The sequence below is a fragment of the Aegilops tauschii genome, chromosome 7, assembly GCF_002575655.3.
Source record: "Aegilops tauschii subsp. strangulata cultivar AL8/78 chromosome 7, Aet v6.0, whole genome shotgun sequence".
NCBI classification, from domain to species: Eukaryota; Viridiplantae; Streptophyta; class Magnoliopsida; order Poales; family Poaceae; genus Aegilops; species Aegilops tauschii.
Window position 1 is genome coordinate 584,117,045 of NC_053041.3, and position 17,512 is coordinate 584,134,556.

The window sequence follows — 17,512 nt, forward strand, 5'->3', positions numbered from 1 at the left end:
GTGGTTGAAACACACAACATAAAAACAAACCAACGTCGGGATGTTTGACAGCGAGATAGAAAGTACAAATCAGGTACTAAGCAAGGCACAACGGCCGGACCAGATTCATCGCCGAGCTGAATTGCCCTGGCTATGCAGGTAGCCTAGAAGGGTTTATATGTTCGATGGAAACACTAAGCCACCTAACCCATCTTGGCGCAATTGACTCCATTGCACCTTTCTTGCCATCACTTGGAACCAGTCACCAGGTCCTTCAACTACTCTTTATGGGGGAATAAAAAAAGGACAGAAAATTAACAGCCCGGTCAATATAATAGGCTAATTGGCCAGAAGGTATTTTAAAATTTTGAATTGTCTACACTAGTATTTCTTAGACACCATATAGGAGATGGAGAACAACAAAATAATTGTTAAATGAAAACTATGTACCTTAGCTATCTAAGGCTTATGAAAACTGTAATCTTGAAAGAGTAAAACAACATTAGAAATCTTAATGTTCCTGGTCCTGAATAGTGTCTTTGTCTAAATATGTAGTTGATCACCCGGTGCAAAGTAAAAAACTTCTCATGATATACCGCTGGGAACCTAAAAGCAAGTGATCACACATACAAACATTCCAAGGGAAAATGCGTAAACTCACAACTCAAACAAACTACTAACAGGACCATGTATGATTTTGCAGCTTAGAATCTACATAAAACAGAACAGTGCAGGTAACCTCTACCTAAATCTCACTACTAACTTTATTCGAACATTTATTCTTAGATCATCCGTACTCCTTTTATGTACAAATCATGCAATATCTCTGTCTAAATCAATGCCAATGCATGCACATGCACAAGTTTCAACTAAACAACATATATGATATAGCATAATTATATGATCAAAAATAGATGCATGATCAGGGGAGGAAGATGATGAAGCCAAAGATGAGCAACTCTGATTGGGGAATGACGACCGGCGAGCAGCAGCCCATAGTGATGGCCGGCTCCATTCGACCATGACGCGAGCGACGCCGGAGCTCCGGCCTGGCTGCTCCTTCCCCATGCCCGTCCTGCTCATCCTCCCCTGCTTCTCCAGACCAAGCATGAAGACCACACTAGCGAAGCTCTCTTATGGCGGCAACATGTGCCCGATCCAGAATCACGATATGTGGTGGCACCGGATCGAGAATGCGGGGATACACTGTCCTATGGGAAGAGAAAAAGGTTAACATGGTATAAAATAAAGTAGTCATTTTTCATGTAGCGAAACTTTAGTTTTGGGCGAGATGATCAAAAATAAAAATATAACTAATGCAACAGGAGAACCACATATGAAGTTATCATCAACTTAAGATCTTGACCATAAAATTGATTTTCTTTAGGCATTGTACCACATGCAAGATTGCCACAAATCACAATGAAATATGTGTGTACGAATCTCTTGTTCTGTCCTAAAACTGGATTTGTAAGTCATGCAACTGAGCATAGACTTTTTTGTACGCGGGAGAACTGGACATATTATGTTGATTCTGTCTATGAATTACTGCAACTAAATTACATGAATGTTTGTTTGACATAACCGGCTCAAACAATCATGATTGCATAAAGCTCTTAACAAAATATTCTGACGAAGCATCAGCATTTTGCGTGGGTGCATAAAAAAATTAGCAAGGAAAATCATGACCAAAGAGAATTGAGCTGATGATCATGTGAATGGAAATATATCTGCAGTTTTTATTTATCTACGCTATTGATTTTGTGCTCTCCAAATAGGGCAAATTATACCGGAATCAAGAATTTGATTTGTAGAGATTTGTAGAGAATGGACTTCGATACATTCAGAATCATACAAATGTGGAAAAAGGTCATTAAAAGCTTCATTTCAAATGTAATACATGGCTCAAGCCCTGGACAATTTTATTTGCAAGTGCGCCAAGGATCTATCATTTATATTCACGAATGGTTCTGGCTCTCTTCCATGTAAAACATAATACAGTGTTAAGCATGGAAGCGTCAAAATAACCAAGAGGAATGCTATTATCTTATATGCTATAGATCCTGATAATATGATAAAAGTACGCACTTAGGAGACTTGATTGCACACTCTAACTTGCTAAAGAATATATGCTTGAAAGAAAACATTGTTAGAAATGGATATAAAATTAAAATATTAAAAGAGTGTGCCATAGATAGTATGTATGACGCTATTAAATAAAGCATCCCGGTGAAATCTCTATACTTGTTCTTGATTTAATAACATTAAATGTATAGAGGTTTCATGGCTGGTTTGACGAAACTAAAAAGATGATCCATGAAACTATAATGATGGTGAAGAATAAAAAAAAAAGCATCCAAAAAAGTCAATGAGTTGATTCCAAGAAAGGGTATTGAAGACATCTTCTGAAATAGTTGGTTGTAGTACTGCAGTTCATTCTCTCATCCACCCAACTAATGCTTGATGAACCCACTGCAACTATTATAGAAAATCAATTATATTATTTTAACCAAGATCCTCTTGATACTGCATGTCATTGCTTAGTACAACAGCCAAGTGTGGCGTTATGAGCTTGAAGTATAACTTGTGAAATCATTTCCTCACTAATTGTAGCCTCAAAAAACATCATATGGTATATAATGTGTAGTAAGCCAACGATGATGCATATATACACTTAAAACTATGAGTAGACAGAAGATGTATGGAGGGTAAAACCAAACTTATGAGAGAGATTGGCGACATATAGGACAGTGGTTTGCGGATCCCTTTCATCAACTGATTTTGGTGATCTCCTGCCAGGGTCAAAATCGTGTGGCAGTTCTCAAATTGGGAAGAGGGATGCAAGAAAAAAATTCAATCATCAACATACCAAATACCATGCAAATTACAAAGAATATGACAGTGAAAAAACAGAGGAATTGACCCAAGGATGCACCCAGACTGGAGGTGGCTGACTGACTAACCTGTTGATGGAGTGGAAGAGGATGGCGGCTTTCGAGCGGTGGTTCGGCCTGCCGTTGAGAAACTTGTAGAAGTTCATCCACAACACTGCCTGCTGCGTCGATGGGCACAACCTGGGGTATCTACCACCGCCATCACACCGCCCCTTTGAGGGATAGCCCCCTCGCTTCTCCGGCAGGCGACGCCATCTCCACTGGATAGACCTACACAACAACAACAACAACAACAACAACAACAACAACAACAACAACAACAACAACAACAACAACAACAACTCCACTGGATAGACAAGTCCCAAACAAGTTGGGGTAGGCTAGAGGTGAAACCCATAAGATCTCGCAACCAACTCATGGCTCTGGCACATGGATAGCAAGCTTCGACGCACCCCTGTCCATAGCTAGCTCTTTGGTGATACTCCAATCTTTCATGTCTCTCTTAACGGACTCCTCCCATGTCAAATTCGGTCTACCCCGCCCTCTCTTGACATTCTCCACATGCTTTAGCCGTCCGATATGCACTGGAGCTTCCGGAGGCCTGCGCTGAATATGCCCAAACCATCTCAGACGATGTTGGACAAGCTTCTCTTCAATTGGTGCTACCCCAACTCTATCTCGTATATCATCATTCCGGACTCGATCCTTCCTCGTGTGGCCACCATCCATCTCAACATACGCATCTCCGCCACACCTAACTGTTGAACATGTCGCCTTTTAGTCGGCGAACACTCAGCGACATACAACATTGCGGCTCGAACCGCCATCCTGTAGAACTTGCCTTTTAGCTTTTGTGGCACTCTCTTGTCACAGAGAATGCCAGAAGCTTGGTGCATCAATACCCCCATCCTCATGCAGCATTGACCCCAAATACCGAAAGGTGTCCTTCTGAGGTACCACCTGGCCATCAAGGCTAACCTCCTCCTCCTCACACTTAGTAGTACTGAAACCGCACATCATGTACATTCATGAAATTTGTAGCCGTGGATTATAGGAATTGCAACATAGCGAGGGCATTGTATCTACGTTCAGCTGTCTATTTTCAACAAGAATCTACTTGTCAATTAGTAAATTTCAATTTTAGTATATTTATGAAATTAACTAAGTATAACTCTGCAATCCATGAAATTTTATATGAATCATATGTTGATAACATACCGGGCTAACACATATGAATGGAACAACTTGGAAAAAATAAATCCGGCTAAGAAGACAAACCTATAGGAAATGCATCATTCAACCACTGTCCCTCTAATCACATTGACAATCAGCAAGCTTTACCCAAGGAACCTTGGAGAAAACAGGACAAAACAACATAGAGCTCAGTGAGCTACTGCGATGCGATGAGATCATTAATTAATAGAGGAATGATAAATTATCAACGGATAAGTGCCCAACAGAAATGCTATGAACATGAGCAATACGGAAAACAAATGAATTGAAAATTTGAAATATGACATAAAAAATGTGGAAAGAATAGGACAATGACCTGATATGGTCCATGTCGGCATGCCCATCTGTGCTTCTCATGCAAAGACCATACCTGCATAGTCAGTGCTGATAATTATTTTTAATTGCAGAAGAGCCATTTTTCCACAATTATTAAGCAAATGGCGTCATGATTTCAGTAGCACACTTTTGGTTAGTGTCCATAATTTCTTAGTACATCTAGGCAGTAACACACTCTTGTAGTCACATTTTTTTCAAAGTACTGTATCCAGAAAGAAACATAACCTGTAAACTTTAGCATCGAGAAGCATACAAGATAAAAAAAGAGTTGGCATATGTCCAGCAAGCTTGGAATCAGAAAATGAATTAGTGATGCATATGCTTTTTCTAAGCAACTATAGAATCTGATTTCTCAATAAAGGGTGCAGGCAAAGATTTTAATTTGCACAAAATGGAGATGGATATGTCCAACATTCATACAAAACATGAAAAAATAAGATGTTAAAACCCCATCTAAAATGTAATGATGCCTTTAGTATATATATCATGCAAATTTCTGAGATGAGGCCATTGCCTATCTATATAAAGATATACATGAAAACAGAAAATTAGAAACTTTGAACAGGACATTTAGTAAACTGCAGTCAAAGAAATACACATCACATAAGGGTATTCGTTTGCCTCGAGAATTAATAAATGGGGCAGTAAAAAGGCCAAACTGAACTTTCAAATATTTGAAGCAAAAGGCAAAACTAAACTTGCAAAGACCAAGAAAACCAAACTGAATTGAGAGAGAGAGAGAGAGAGAGAAATACTGGTAAGGATAGCAGCCAAGACACGGTGTTTAAAAGGAAACTCCAAAGGACTTGCACAAACCTGGGCAGGCAAAGAAGCAAACGACGAGATGATCAAAAGGAGGTAAAGCACCCACAAACTCCAAGCACACGAAATAACCTACAACGGAACAGAAAGAACAGAGCAATAAGGATTCAGAATACACTAACAAGCAGAAAAAAATACCTAATGGACCCTGAGAGCATAAGGTTCATTTTACTGGATGATTAATTAACTTGCATGCATTGATGAGCAACAAGAACAACCAATCAACCTGCGTGTATTAGCAAGCAACCAAACAAATAGAACAGAGGCATAAGGAAGCAAAAAAAAACTACCAGACAATGAAACGACAGGTTAAATTTATTAGATAGTTAATTAACTTGCATGCATCAGTGGACAACAAAACAGCTAATGAACCTAAAAGGAATCTGCCCTACCAGACCCTGAAACCAGAGGTTAATTTTATTGGATAGTTAATTAACTTGCATGCATGAATGAGCACCAAAACAGTTAACTAACCTGACAATGAACTTGCATGTAGCAGTGAGCAACAGAAGTACGACTAAGCAACAAACAAAAGACTTACTGAACCCTAGAACCGTAGGTTAATTTTATTGGGTAGTTAACTAACTTGCATCCATTGCCGAGCAACAAAACAGCCAATTGCATTATGAAGAACACATACTAAACCAACAACAGCAAGTGATGCGTCAAACTTGGAAATGCACATATTAAAACAGGAGTTTATCTGCCGGATAAGAAAGCACATACATGAAAGAAGCAGCAATTGAGTTGGGCACACACGAACATTGACAAAGCAAATAAGAAGCAGGCATGCAGGACTGGTTACCGAAAACAGAGGAAACCACACAAGCATGGATGTGAATACATAAAGGAATACACACACACACCTCTGAAAGCAATAATCGGGAACCTAAGAACCGGAACTACCCTATGCACACAAGGGTGTGCTTTTTCCAACATAACAGGGAGGATCAACCCACAAGCAGCAGGATAGGCTTAAGAAATAAATCTAGCAAAAGCACGCCGAACCTTCTCGCCGACGACATAGACGAGCAGAGAATGAGCAAAGAACCTGGACACGCAACAAAACAAGAAACACAGCCATGTCAGTTCATAGGCATTTTATCAAACAGAACACGAGCAAGGAAGAACCTACCTCTCCGAGCAGTGAACCATCCGAAGGACGAACAAGAGACTGATTGACCCTGCAAAAAACAAGGAAGTCCAGTATTTGTTTTGCCCAACTAACTTAACTTTCGTTATCAACAAGAATCAACCCCACCCAAACCCTATACGCATAACAAAAAAGAGAGGAAAATATCAGGTTGCCATTGGAAGATAAGGAAAGGAGGAAGAAAGAGCTCACCTGTGCTAGCATCTCCTCCATAAACTGAATCTGTACTCGACCTCTCCTCCTCTGCAGGAGGTCGCCGGGGTGGGTGCTCGACCAGCCATCGTGGCCTGCCTAGCCCGTCTACGCCGTCTCCACCGTGCTGAACAGGAGAGATTGGAGGAGGAGGAGCGGCAGTGAGGAAGAGGACCAGGGAAGAGAGAAAACGAGAAAGGGAGGGCTCACCGGCAGCAGCCAGAGGACGAGGAGGCGGCCGCGGAGGGTACGTGAGAGGAGGCGCAGAGGAAGACGGGCCCGGGGGCTGGTGTGCGTGGCTGCTCTACTCCTCTTGTCGAGCCTGGATCAAGGCCGCGCTCCTCGGCTTCGGCTTGAGTCGGGGCGCTGCCATGGAAGGAGAACCGCCTGGTTCCTCTTGCCTGCATCCCGAGCTGTGGCCTCCTCGTCCACAACGCGTGGTCGAGCCGTGCTAGCCGGGTGCGGAGGCAAGGGAGGAGGAGGGGGTGGAGGCGAAGGTGGAGGAGACGAGGCGGCCAGGAGGGAGGGAGAAAGTGGTGGCGGCGGCGGTGGCGGCATGGGGAAGAGAAGGGGGACGGAAAGAGAGGAGGGAGAGCTGACGAGGGAGATATTTTCATGAGAGAATTCCTTATTTAACATCGTCCTACATTTTCTTTCCCTATTTGACACTGAGAAAATATTTCTTCCTTATCTAACACAAACTTTAAATTTTGTTTCCAATATAACACTTCCTTCCATTTTTTGTGCAAACGGTGTTAAATGGCACGGGAAATGATAATTATGCCCTCAAACATCTATTCGCTCCTTTTCTTTATTCAGGTGTCTTATTTGAGGGTGGGCTTCAAAATAAGCCAAAAGGTTAGACTACGAACAAGTACATCAAGCAAGTACGTACGTCATACGTACATACGCGGCTACGTGCTCGTTCTGCTTCTAGGGAGAAATCAATCGAGTTGCTTGTGCGTTTGTGAGCTAGCTTGATTCTAGGGAAAATCAATTGAGCTATTTGTGTGTTTGTGAGCTAGCTTTGCACGTAGGTGCGCTGCATTTGGGTGAATCGATCTAGCATCCTAAACCGACACTCCACCACAGCATATGCTCGTGCGGCGTGCCGGCAAGGAAGGTCTACATCGGTTGGTGCTCCGGAGCGACGCGGCCACCCGCCTCCTGTGCCGCTCAGTGTTCCCGAGTACGAGGGATTTGTGGGCCGGGTGAAAGCAAATGCCAGTTAACTTGATCTGACTTAGGTGCTTCTAGTGCCAGGGATAAACTTGTCATTTCACATGTCATTTAACACCATTAGGGTAAAAAATGGACGGAAGTGTTGTATTGGGAACAAAATTTAAAGATGATGTTAGATAGGGAAAGAATATTTTGACAGTGTCAAATAGGGAAATCAAATTTAAAACAGTGTTAAATAAGGAATTCTTTCTATTTTCATCCCCATCAGTCTTCGTCGCTAATCCAATCGCACCGATACGAGGCGAAACCCACCTCGTTCTTTCGACGCAACATGAAGCGTGGTTCACGTGCCATCGACTCTTGAAGCAACCATGAATGTAAGAAAAAACTGACGGCTGATCATACGCCAGCAGCCAAAAAATACACTGTTGCAGCCCGAGTAACTGGATCGTGCGGTCAAAAACGGTGTGCGCGTGCGATGGCTCCGGTTATGCGGGTAGGCTAGGAGCGTTTATATGTTCCGATACCAATATAAAAAGACCTAAAGGGACAAATCCAATTAATCTCGGCCATCAAATCATGTCAATCGAACGACTTTGACTACTTCAATATCGAGCGCTCAACACGTTTAGCGTGCAGTTAATTTCATGCAAAAAATAGAGCTAATCACATAATAACATGCAAATAATATCCTACTTAATATCCGTATGCACTTAATATACTTCCCAATTAACGTGCATTGCACGTACACATTAACTAATGAAAGAAATGCACGAGTGTTCCGCCACAAGAGTGCGCCACCGACCATCCTACTCATTGCCATTGTCGACGAGGCCAAGCTTTGGATGGCCGCGGGCGCAAAGAAATTAGGGAATATTTTTCTGGGCGAGTAATTGTCATGCCGAATATGTGGGTGTGTTGTAATTCTCTAAACTCTATTCTCTCCTTATTTAATAGATGAGGCAAATCTTATGCATCCGTTTCAAAAAAAAAAGGTGCTCACGGATGAGTCCTTGGACATATCGACGTATGGTCATTTGATGTCAGAGATTAAACTTTTAATGAATGGTAGGGTAGTTGTTTCAGTAAAAAAATCTCATCTTCAAAATAGAGTTGCACATTGTTTAGCGACATATGGGCGGAACGGGGATAGCGCTGTGTGCCAGTTAAACCATCCCCCTCCGTGTGTCAGTGAGCTAGTCATTGAAGATTGTAATCCTATAACCTTAGAATAAACACCACATGATTCTCGAAAAAAAAGAAAGTGGTTTTGCAAAATCTTCATAACCGTAAACGACCATCGTTTGCTGGGAAGACACGTGCTGTCTTTGGTATCGAACACGGACCCGTCCGGGTCGCCGAAACAGACACGAACTAGGGAGACGTCCAAGGATATATACTTGCTCACGCCGCCACTACTTGCCCCGTCCACGTCCAACCATCCTTTCCATCAATCAAAGGGAGAAGCAGAACCAATCCAACCCTAGCTAACCCGCCGCCCAAAGCCCGGGCTCGCCGCCGCCGTGATGGTCCACTCGAGCTGCCACGTCGTCGGGGCGATAACGTCGCTGTTTCGCCGCTACTACAACCGCCGGCGCGGATACAAGCCGATCCCGCGGTGCGACGCCGAGGAGAAGGAGGACGAGAAGGCGCAGGGTGGGTGCAAAAATGTGCTGTGCGAGGGGTGCAAGAAGGTGCTGGTGGAGTGCGTGGAAGAGCGGGGGAGGGTCCGGAGGGCTGCGGCGACCGGCTCATGGCCCGGTGCAGGTTCGAGATGCGGAGCGGGACGAGCTTCGCCGGCTGGAAGGACTTGGCTGACGTGTCCTACATGTACACCCGAGCCGGAAGCTGGAGAAAAGCGATACAGGCATACGACGAGTTAGCCGCCTACTAGCAAAATGGCCCGTGCATTGCAACGGGAGAAAAGAATACCACACGCTCTAAAAATGGTGTATAATCTGAATATTTGTACCTACGGCCCAAAGGTCTTTGCCTACAAAAGCGCAAATTCAAGATTTCACATGTCTTCTATTTAAACACGGTTTGCATGTAGATTCAATACGTATAAAGAAACGGGCAAGTGATCTTCAATTTCGTCTCCAATCCTGATTTAGTTGAGATGTTCATCCACAATCCAGATCAGTACCGATACGAAGAAAGACGGATAATGCACTGTTGATTAAGATTGCACCGTAGATAGTATTTTTTTTAAATGGTTAACAGGCAAAATAACATCATATTTAGATTCGATATATTTTTCTAATCAAATTCCATATATAACATGTTAAATTTGAAGTTACGGTTTAGAAAATATGAGTATTTTAAAAAACATTTGATGTGTACTGCGGGTTTAATGTCAGAAATATCAGGGTGTTTTCTATAAAATAGTATAACGGACCAAGAATACCTATTTATTTTATTAGTAGGTATAGTATATAGATATAGATTCTCTCAGGGTAAAATATTGTTTCAAGTACGTATATGCTCACTTGGGCCAGCCCATTTGCGGTACATGCGATGACAAATATCGAAAAAATATAGCACGATATGGGAATCGAACCCGCGACCACCTAAAACATAAACTGTTGCCCACAACCACTGGTACAACAGGCCTTTTGGTGAAAAATGTAAACCCAGACTCTTTAAGTAACAGAAGTGTTAGGAATTTTAAAAAGATTTTAGGAACACTTTGTGAACCGGTTCCTTTCTGCATAGTTTTTTTTCCTGTTACATTTCTTCTTACTTTTTCAAAAAATGGTCGCGCTTTCAAAATGTTCAAAATTTCAAAACATTTTTGATTTCCAAATTTGGTTCATAAATTAAAAATATTTGCATTTTCGAAAATTTGCAACGTAACTTCAAAACATATTTGTGTGTTCAAAAAATTGTTCAGAATGTCAAAACATGAATAGTTTTTGGAACAGCACGAACAAAATTGTGAACACAAACATTTGAACAGGAATACAAATTTAAATTCCAAAAGATTTTTCAGAAATGCGAACAACACATGATGTCAAAAAAGTGTTGTAAATTTTCCCGAATATTTTTTCAACTTGGGAACAATATTTATTTAAAATAGAATCATTTTTTTAATTGTGAACAAATTCCAATAGGCGCCCGACCGGAGCGATGACGTCGCACGTTGGGCAAGGCCTAAGATTTCATTTTCTTTTCTTAAAAAAATTGAAATATCAAAATAACAGTTTTAAGTAAGTACTTTAAATTATGTTGCCTATGCTTTAGGAAAGCATTTGCTGTTTTCAATTCTATAATTTTGTATTTATTAGATATGTTAAAAACTTAAAATGAGAGTTTTAAGTACATATATAAATTATGATTTTAAATATCCTTTTCCTTCGAACCTGGCATGGATGCCTACTCGGACACGCTACGTGGGACATGGTGTTTTTGGGACATTCTTGGAATGACCCTAACTTTTGCCAGCAGGTGGCATGCCCATGGTAGGCATCCATGCCCCTAATATTTTTTGTCATGGTCTTGTATAACCTATTCAAAGCACCAAGCCAAGTTGCTTGGGTTTTTGACAAGTTTTGTATTTTCCTTGAAATGACCCCTTTTTTCATGGGATTGTATGACCAATATTCAAGGCATCATGCAAAATTGTTTGTGTTTTCAACCAGTTTTGCATTTTCTGAAGTTTTTTTTGGTTAAAAAGGACGATAAATGGACGGATGTGTTATCACTTCCATACGGTGTCGAAAATTGTCCGAACTAGGTATGTGCCTACCATAGGCATGCCTACCTTCTTGCAAAAGTGGGGTTCATTTCAAAGATGCAAAAAATAGACTATGTTCAACGGAGGGTGTTCGCTTAGTTCCACAAGGGTCTTTTTGAAAGCTCGTTGTTTTTCGACATCCGTTAAATGACAAATGTATTCCACCAGGTTCTACAACCAATTTAAGGCACCATGCCAAGTTATTTAGATTTTTTAAAAGTTACGCATTTTCTGGAGTTTTCTCGGTGAAAATAGGCCGATAAATGGCCGGACGCACCACAACATGTAAATAGTGTCAGCAGTTGTTCGAACGTAGCATGGATGCCTCATATGCATGTGCCAGGCTGTTACAAGAAGCTGGGATCATTTATCCATGGCCTTACAAGTTTAGATGAGTGTATTTGTAATTTATGTCATTTACAATCAACACGAACATTTTCTTTTGTCCTAGAAATTTCTTGAGATTTGTCAACAATTTTGGAATTACAAAGTGTGTATGAAAATGTTACAAACTAGAAAACTTTTTCCAAAATTGTTAAGATATTACGAAAATCTGATGGAAATTTTGAACAAAATGGAAAACCACATACTTTTTTTTTAAAAATAACAGCTTTTCTGAAACGCATACATTTATTAAGTTTGTGAACAAAAAAATTCAAAAACTGAAGGTTTAATGAAATTTCCGAACCTTTTTTAAAATTATAAATAATATTAGAAAACAAGAACATTTTATGTTATACCAAACAATTTTTCAAATTTTTGAACAAGTTCACAAAGAATAATAAAGTTCAAAAGTATAAAAATAAATTAACAAAAAGAAAGGAAAACGGAAAAAAATTGAAAAGAAAAAATGCTTAGGCCCTAGAAATTGAAAATTGTTTTCAGATAATGTTAGTATAGTTGAAAAATATTCATAAATTTGAGAAAATGTTTGCGTTTTCGAATAAAGCTCACAAAATTGAAAAATTAGTGGCATTTTGAAAAAAATTGTTCGAAAATTTAAAAATAGTTCGTGTTTTCAAGAAAATGTTCATACATTTGATAAGTTATTGTAATTTTGGAAAAAAATATAATTGTAGTTTCACAAGAATGTTTACAATTCTGAAAAGAATGTTCTTAAATTTGAAAAATATTCACAAAAGCAAATTATTTTTCATAAAAAATGGTCCGTACATTTGAAAGAAAAACACACGTTTCCCTAAGAAGTTCAAATTTTGTAAAACGTTTCATTTTTAAAAAATACTCATGTTTCAAAAAATATTCCAAAAGATAAAAACACATTAGTTTTTGTTGAGCTATAAAAAACGATTTAGCTACAATGCCCCTTGTTGGTCGCTACAGTGTCCATCCAGGTTGTACAATATCAATTTGTTCTCTGACAGTATTTCTAAGAAAATAAAACTCCTACAGTACGTCAAGTTAGGTCATAAGAAACTGCGCTGCAATTGTATTAGCAAATTGTGTTTGTTCTGGTGGTATTGGCAAGTTCACCTGCACCTTAGGTCCTGGGTTCGAAGCCTAACAGCCAAAATATTATTTTTGGATTTTCGAACCTTTCTACAGTACAGACTCACTAATGGGCCGGTTCAAGGTGGACTCAGAAATATCTTCGCGAGTATTTTCTGCAAAGACCATCCTATCTTTTATTATGAAGGGGTATTAACAGATCTCGTCCGTTGATGTGTTTAGGGGGTTGTACCGAAGAAGAAGTGTTCATATGATATCATGGTCGCCATACATTGTCGTCAAGCACGGCGACCAGCGGCTGGCCGCCACCGCCTGCTCCGACCTGGCCGAGTTCCACCTGGACCGTAACGACCTCCCGAACGCGCTGCTCTTCTACGAGCGAGCCGCCAAGTACTACGGCACCGCCAACCGGCGCTCCAACCGCTTCTGCAGGTTCAGAGCTCAGCTTGTCACGTACCTGCTGGCCAACGAAGAGGCGCTTCGCGCCAATGGAGCGCTGCCCATTCGCGACTACAAACGGAAGTGCGTCGGATACATGAAGCCCAGCGATCCTGATTGGCTTCTTCTGCTGGGCCAGATGCTCGGCACCAGCAGCGTAGCGCACGACTATCATCCTTCTTGATTTAGCCATCCATATCGTCTTTACAAGACTAGAACTAGAATTGTGTGTATCAAATACGTAGTATGTGTATGACTTGCATATATTTGGACTTGGACTTGTAATTAGAGAGTTACAAGTGTACACGTGTAATTCCCGGCTTATGATACTTAAAGGCTATATATGCGGGTAGCCAAAACATATATACTAGAGGAAACTCACATGCATATTGTCGACCCGTGGTCGAATATTTTGTCAGATGGCCGATAGGTTAATTTTTTCATCTTTTCAATATACCTAAGATGAGCCCCCATAGTCATGTGTTGGCAATTTAGGCCTTTGCCTTGAACCTCGTTAAGAAGTCACATCGTCGTCCCTGACAGATCATTATTGCGCATCGAAACTTTAAAAGTGGTATCGCATATAGAGGGTCATCCAAACTTTAAAAGTGGTATCGCATAGAGGTTTAGAGGCTAGAGGTGGAGGAGGAAGAATAATGTTATTGGACCTGTCGCGAATGGTACCTCACATGCTCACATAGGAGGAAGAAGAAGAATGTTATTGAACACCATTTGTAGCAATGTTCTTCTCAGGTTCATCATGCACTAGAAATGCCACAGTAAATCACTTACAACGACAGCTCCAATATAATGAACACAGTTCTGATATAATGAAGTGAGTAGGAGTAATTGAAGGAAATATGCCCTAGAGGCAATAATAAAGATGTTATTTATATTTCCTTATGAGTCTGTTTAGGACACATCTAGATGTGACATAGTTATGTCACATCTAAGCTGATGTCAACTCTGTTTGTTGTCTATTTTTTTTGTCCTAGTTTTTTTTGTTTCTTGTTGCTTCATTATATATTTGTGGGAGCTTAGATGTGACATCCTTAAAAAACATCTAGATGTGAACTAGACAAACTGTTTCCTTATATCATGATAAATGTTTATTATTCATGCTACAAATGTATTAACCGGAAACTTGATACATGTGTGAATACATAGACAAAACAAAGTGTCCCTAGTATGCTCTACTAGACTATCTCGTTAATCAAAGATGATTAAGTTTCCTGATCATAGACATGTATTGTCATTTGATTAACAGGATCACATCATTAGGAGAATGATGTTGATGGACAAGACCCATCCATTAGCTTAGCATAATGATCGTTAAGTTTTATTGTTATTGCTTTCTTCATGACTTATACATCTTCCTATGACTATGAGATTATGCAACTCCCGAATACCGGAGGAACACCTTGTGTGCTATCAAACGTCACAACGTAACTGGGTGATTATAAAGATGCTCTACAGGTGTCTCTGAAGGTGTTTGTTGGGTTGGCATAGATCGAGATTAGGATTTGTCACTCCGAGTATCGAAGAGGTATCTCTGGGCCCTCTCGGTAATGCACATCACTATAAGCCTTGCAAGAAATGTGACTAATGAGTTAGTTGCGGGGTGATGTATTACAGAACGAGTAAAGAGACTTGCCAGTAACGAGAATGAACTAGGTATGATGATACCGACGATCGAATCTCGGGCAAGTAACATACCGATGACAAAGGGACACTAGTAGAAAAATGGCCATTTGTCCCGGTTCATAAGGCCTATTTGTCCCGGTTGTGGAACCGGAACTAAAGGGTCGTTACTAATGCCCTGTACCTTTAGTCCCGGTTCTTATACGAACCGGGACAGATGGGCCTCCACGTGGCCGCTGCGGCGAGCCAGGCAGGAGGGCCTTTGGTCCCGGTTGGTAGCACCAACCGGGACCAATAAGCGTCCACGCGTCAGCATTTCAGGGACTGGGGTTTTTGTTTTTGTTTTTGAAGGGGGGGGGGGGGTTGGGGGTTTTGGGGGTTAATTTAGGTGTTTCATATATTGTGTTAGCTAGCTAATTAATATAGAGAAGTATGTGTCCTCTCTTATCTCCTTTGCTTGGTCGACGCTACGTACTATACGTATAGAGAGGACTCGACATGCTAGCTACTAAGCAAATGAAGGAAACAGAAGATCGTCATGAATGTGCGTATGCTACTAAGCAAATGAAGTTCGCATATAGTAAAAAGGTGCATTTCTGAAAAAGATGTAAGAATAAATTATATATTTTCTTAGAATAAAACCAAGAAGTCCAAATTACTAAAATAGAGAAGTTTGCTATTTATAAAAAACTTACATTTTCTTGGTACTAAAAGAAATAAAAGCAAGAACTTCAAATTTTCACATTTATAAAACACACACAAAGAAGTTTAAATAAAAAAGTTAGAGCGGTTCGACGTCTATAAAAACTCAGATTTTTTCCGTTACTAAAGTGAAACACAGAGAAGTTCAAGGTGATAACAGCCAGAAATTCATGTACTGCATGTTGTGTGTTTCGTACGACAAAAAAGAGTAAAAAAGGCGAAGTCAATTTTTTGTTGTTAGAAGTTCAAGTGCTCTTCCCTCGGATGTTCAAAAATTCTTGTTAGAGAGGTTCAACGTGTGTTTACATGCTAAAAACACAAAAAAGATGTTGTGCCCCACGTTTTAAAACAATTCTCTCAATCCATTACAAATTTGAAACAACTATACATGAAAAAAATTCTTCTCTATTCAACAACTTTCCAAGGGGTATATTGTATGCTTTGTTCGAAAAATAAATTGGTGTATGTTGTTCGAAAAGAAAAGTTTAACCAAATTAAAAAAAGTTGCATCTTTTCAACAAGTTTCTAATGATTTATCATTTGTGAAACTCCGAGGAAAGGGTGAGAAATTACAAACAAAAAATACGTGGCCGAAGTTCGATATGAAAACAGTGAGCAGTTCAATTACTATACGGAATGCATTTCAAATGAGAATAAAAGAATACAAACCAGCCTACACGGTTCAAAAATTATATTACGAGACTTCGAACTTCATAAACTTTCCAACCATATATTATATTCTACATTCCGATGAGCGGTTTAAAATTTTCATGTATACCATTTAAAATACGTTTTTATATTTTAAAAAATTTCTTTTGAACCATCGCGAGCATGAAAACTAATCAACACGGGAAAGTTGCGTGTTTTCAATAGCTTTCCATCGGTATATCATTTGCTCAATTCCGGTAAGCGGTTGGGGGGTTACGGGTAAAAAACAACACGTGAAAAACAGAGTAAAGTTCAAAAAGAACTGCTCCAGAAGTTCAACCTCTTCACAAAGTGCATTTTCGGAGACTTTGTTTTTTCTGATGAAGGCAGAACGCATGTTCTCAGAAGTTCAGATTGATAACTACTAGAAGTTCACGTACTACACGGTGTGCATTTTTTATTAAAAGAAGAACAAAAATGCAAAGCCTAGAGTTTTTTTCCTAGAAGTTCAAGTGCTCGGCCGAGAAAGTTCAAAAATTCTTGTGAGAGAGGTTGAACAAAAATATGTGACAGAAGTTTAAGGTGAAAACAACGAGAAGTTCAACTACTGCGAAAGAGGTTCACCTTGTATTTCCATGTTCAAAAAGAAATAGTTTTTTTGTGTTTTAAAATAATTCTATCAATCCACAAAGGAGTTCAATTATTATTTGGGAGAAATTTGATTTCAAAAAGAAAATAAAAAATTCAAATTATAAAAATGGAAAAAGTTCCTGTACTACATGGTATGTGTTTAATATGAGAAAAAATGAATTAAAAGTTAAGGTCCAATTTTTTTGTTGTTATAAGTTCAAGTCCTCGGTCGGAGAAAGTTAAAAAAATTATTGTGAGAAATGTTTGTACAAAAGGAATATCATTTGTGTAACAGTGACGAAAGGATGAGAAAATTAGAAATGAAAATACATCATAGAAGTTCAACGTGAAAACAGTAGGAAGTTCAACTACTGCATTAAATGAATTCCAGATGAAAAACTTTTAAAATCGCCACGAGTATGAAAAAATGATCAACACGGGAAAGTTGCGTGTTTATAG

General features: G+C 39.8%; 1 long non-coding RNA gene across 11 annotated transcripts; it reads right to left on the minus strand.

Annotated features, from left to right (window-relative positions):
- Positions 1-636: 636 nt before the first annotated feature.
- On the minus strand, positions 637-7,208 carry LOC120968241 (uncharacterized). 11 transcript variants are annotated; one of them, XR_012189768.1, is made up of 9 exons: positions 6,820-7,208; positions 6,610-6,736; positions 6,400-6,448; positions 6,273-6,315; positions 5,198-5,258; positions 4,423-4,476; positions 4,152-4,223; positions 2,943-3,143; positions 637-1,190 (listed from the first exon to the last, which is right to left on the minus strand). It is a non-coding gene; the product is annotated as an uncharacterized lncRNA (long non-coding RNA). The 11 variants fall into 11 exon arrangements; XR_012189767.1 differs by having other exon boundaries at positions 2,943-4,223; XR_012189766.1 differs by having other exon boundaries at positions 637-1,185; positions 4,152-4,476.
- Between the last annotated feature and the right edge of the window lie 10,304 nt (positions 7,209-17,512).